Here is a 4,341-nt window from a genome sequence, read left to right on the forward strand (position 1 = left end):
GAAAGAAAAACATTAAGAATCCTTATGTCTAATGAGGATTTTGCCTAAATTTCTGCTGTGTGGTGTGTGACATGGCATCTTCTCTTTCTCTCTGCAGCATCTTCAGTGAACCTTCCATTTCTTATTACTACTTGATGGAGCTTCACATGTTTTATGGGAGACTTCACAAACTGCTGGAAACAACTTTCATGTGAGTGAGGAGTCAAGGTGGAGGCTTGTCCAGAAACCTCCACAAGTGAGTCTCGTAAGGATGAGCGGTCTACAGTTTATCCTGAAACCCACCTCTCTCCCACATTAACTTAGAAGATACTTATTACCTCAAATCACTGTTAAGATTGTGATAGCTGATTGTGTTATCAATTAGGGTTGTAATGGTATCTGATACTCAACGTTCCCTACTACGTAGACAAAGCTGGTTTCATCCCTCCTCTAGCCTGTCTGGCTACTGGTATTAGACTAATATCAAGTGTTTGAGCCAGGGATGGTGGTGTGTGCCTATAGTCCCAGCTACTCAGGAGGCTGTGGCAAAAGGATCACTTGAGGCTAGGGGTCCAAGGCTGCAGGGAGTTATGATCACATCTGTGAATAGACACTCCATTCCAGCCTGGGTAACACGGTGACGCTCTCTCTCCCCTCTCCCCCCCGTGTGTGTGTGTGTGTGTGTGTGTGTGTGTGTGTTTGGACAACCATCACTGACCAGACGTCATTTTGAACATCGGTACACTAGTTCCTCTTCAGGACCTATAAAATTGACCTACATCAAGAATAATATCTCTTAGAGATATAGGTTCATATTTCTTTTAACTAGAAAAGTTCCAGATACTTAATGGATTAATGGATTAATGAGTTCCCAGTAGAGTCATGTGCTGATCTGATGTCATAAGAAGGTTTGAGGCTGGCACATTTCACATATTTGTGTGAACACCCAATTATCATGCTCATGAACTACAAAAGGATCAGGGGCAAGGTTTGTTTTTTTGTTTTGTATTGTTTTGTTTTGTTTTTTTGAGACAGAGTCTCGCTCTGTCACCCAGGCTGGAATGCAGTGGTGCGATCGGCTCACTGCAACCTCTGCCTTCCGGATTCAAGCGATTCTCCTGCCTCAGCCTCCTGAATAGTTGGGATTACAGGTGCCCACCACCACGCCCAGCTAATTTTTGTATTTTTAGTGGAGATGGAGTTTCACCATGTTGGTCAGGCTAATCTCGAACGCCTGACCTAAGGTGATCCGCCCGATTCAGCCTCCCAAAGTGCTGGGATTACAGGCGTGAGCTACCGCGCCTGGCAGGGGTAAGGTTTTAAGCCTTGTTACTTTTGTGTTTGACAGGTACATAAAAAGGAGAGCCAACTCACATGTCTGAAGAAGAAAGAACAAGTCAACTACTGTTATATTGGGTTGACATGTGGTTAAGAACCGAGACTTGAAGGCAAAGCTTTTCAAGCATGAAGGAATGCACACATCACCTGGAAATCTTGTAAAAATTTACATAATGATTAAGTGTAGGGTAGAAGCACAGGGCCTGTGTTTCTAACATCACCAGTGTTACCATTCTGCTGGCCCATGAATTCTACTTTGAGTAGCAAAATTCTGGAGTCTGATTATCTGGGTTCACGTCCTGGTTCTGGACTTTACCGAGCTGGGGACCTTGAGTAATTTAACCTTGAATAACATGCCTCAGTTTCTTCATCTGTAAAATCTGAAATAATAATATTACCTACATCCATGGGTTTTTATAAGAATTAGTAGAATTAATAGAGTAGCACTGAGAAGAGTGTCTGGCACATGGTGGATACTTGATAAATATTTGCTGAATGAATTTCCTAGCAGCAAAACAAGTGGGGAAAAAGGGGTCTGTGCTTTTGAACTCAACTATTTTATGTCTCTTCAAATAATTCACTCATCTTTCACCTTCTAACTTGGTACCATTGATTGTCTTTGAGTTAACTCTGTAGAGTCCTAATTAGGATTTAAAAGAACAAGATAAAAAGCTTCTGCAGAAGGTAATGAGGAGTCCTAATTTCCCCTCCACCTAAGAGCAGGGAATGATCAAATTTATATTTAAGAAAATCACTCATAGCAGAAGAGAGACAGAGAGAAGGAATTGGACAAGACTAGGGGTGGAAAGATAAGTTTACGGAATATTATAGTAGGCCAGAGAACATACTTAAAACCACCTGAGATTAAGACAGTGGAGACAGTTGAAAAGTGGAAAACAATACAAGCACAATTAAGGAGGTTGATTTGGCAAGACATGGCATTAAATAGTGGGCACAGCTAATGTTCAGGGAGAAGTGTGAGGCTGTTTCCCAGTTTTCTAGCTTTGGTAAGAAGATAAAACTCGGGGAACATTTGCAGAGATAGAGAATAAAGGAGCAGGAATAAGTAAGAATAAAAGGGATGAATAAAATGAGAAGGGAAAAAGATGGTAATAAGACTAATTTTGGATATGTTAAAAGTGGCTGTGGGATAAATACCCATAGGCAATTAGAAATGAAATATGGAGCTGAGGAGACTTTACACGTTGGCCATAAGAATTTGGAAGTCATCAGCATTTGTGTATTAAGGCCCTGGAAATGAATGAGTCAGTCCAGGAGAGTATTAGCTGTAAGAAAAATTGGATACAAATTGAAGACCATAAGGAAGACGTAGAGAGAACAATGAAAGAGGCAGGAACAGAGCCAAAAGAGAGGGATGGCAGAAGGCTAGGGAGGAGAGCGCTTCAGCAATGAGAGAATGGTCAGCAGGGCCAAATTCCACAGCACATCTATACTCTTGGGAACCAGTTCTTCCACTGTGACTCACTGAATCTGTCAACACCACATCGTTATTTTAATCCTTTGGGGACAAAGCCTAGTATCTTGGTTTGACTCATTCTGCTTCCTCATTCTCTATATTTAAGACACTAAAACTTCTTTTCCATTTTTTGATATCCATCCTTTACTAAGCCCAATTTTACATGCTAGTCCAAATACTCCTAGATGACACAAAAACTTTCTGTACTCTATGTTTTAGCTAGATTCAACTTCCTGAAATATCTTTTTCATTATGCCGTATTTATTCTCTTCATAACTTCTCTCTCTCTCTCTCTATATATATATATGTGTGTGTGTGTGTGTGTGTGCATATATGTGTATATATGTATGTGTGTGTATATATATATATATTTTTTTTTCTAGATGGAGTTTTGCTCTGTCACCCAGGTTGGAGTACAGTGGTGCAATCTTGGCTCACTGCAACCTTTGCCTCCCAGGTTCAAGTGATTCTTGTGCCTCAGCCTCTAGAGTAGCTGGGATTACAGGCGTGCACCACCACACCCAACTAATTTTTGTATTTTTAGTAAAGACAGGGTTTCACCATGTTGGCCAGGCTGGTCTTGAACTCCTGACCTCAAGTGATCCACCTGCCTCAGCTTTGCAACGTGTTGGGATTACAGGTGTGAGCCACCACACCCAGCCAAATATGTATATATTTTATAATTTCAACTTTTATTTTAGATTCAAGTGATACATGTCCAGGTTTGTTACATAGGTATATTGTGTGATGCTGAGGTTTGGGGTATGAATGATCCTATCACCCATATAGTAAGAATAGTACCCGGTAGGTAGTTTTTCAGCCTTTTCTCCCCAACACTCCCTCTTCTAGTAATCGCCAGTGCCTATTATTCACATCTTTATGTCCATGTGTACCTAGTGTTTAGCTCCTAATTATAAGTCAGAACATGTGGTATTTAGTTTTCCATTACTGTGCTAATTTGTTTAGGATAATGGCCTCCAGCTGCATTCATGTTGCTGCAAAGGACAAGATTTCACTCTTTTTTAATGGCTGCATAGTATTCTACAGTTTATATGTGCTACATTTTCTTCATCCAATCTGTCATTGATGGGCACCTAGGTTGATTCCATGTCTTTTCTATTAAACTTCACAATATATTTTTTAACTTGGAACATTTGTTTTGTTTTGGAACATAAGCATCTATGTATTATCTAAGTAATATCTATGCATTTGAGTATAAGAAATGCCTAAGAATAATAAACGCCAAATATAGGATAATGATTATCTCTGCTAAGGGAGAAATTAGTTATGATTATGGAACAAAACACAGGAGATTTCAACTGCATTAATAGTGTTTTATTCCTAAGCTGGGTGTATTAGTCTGTTCTCATGCTGCTGATAAAGACATACCTGAGACTGGGAAATTTGAAAAAAGAAAGAAGTTTATTGGACTTACAGTTCCACGTGGCTGGGGAGGCCTCACAATCATGGTGGAAGGTGAAAGACACATCTCACATGGTGGCAGACAAAAGAAGAGAGCTTGTACAGGGAAACTCTCCTTTTTAAAA

At 40.1% G+C, this 4,341-nt stretch overlaps 1 non-coding gene across 1 annotated transcript; it reads right to left on the reverse strand.

Moving 5' to 3' along the window:
* Window positions 1-848: 848 nt before the first annotated feature.
* LOC116482825 (small nucleolar RNA U13) lies at window positions 849-957 on the reverse strand. The gene has a single exon (XR_004252086.1). It is a non-coding gene; the product is annotated as a small nucleolar RNA U13 (small nucleolar RNA).
* Between the last annotated feature and the right edge of the window lie 3,384 nt (window positions 958-4,341).

This window comes from Hylobates moloch, unplaced genomic scaffold, assembly GCF_009828535.3.
Source record: "Hylobates moloch isolate HMO894 unplaced genomic scaffold, HMol_V3 SCAFFOLD_14, whole genome shotgun sequence".
Taxonomy (NCBI): domain Eukaryota; kingdom Metazoa; phylum Chordata; class Mammalia; order Primates; family Hylobatidae; genus Hylobates; species Hylobates moloch.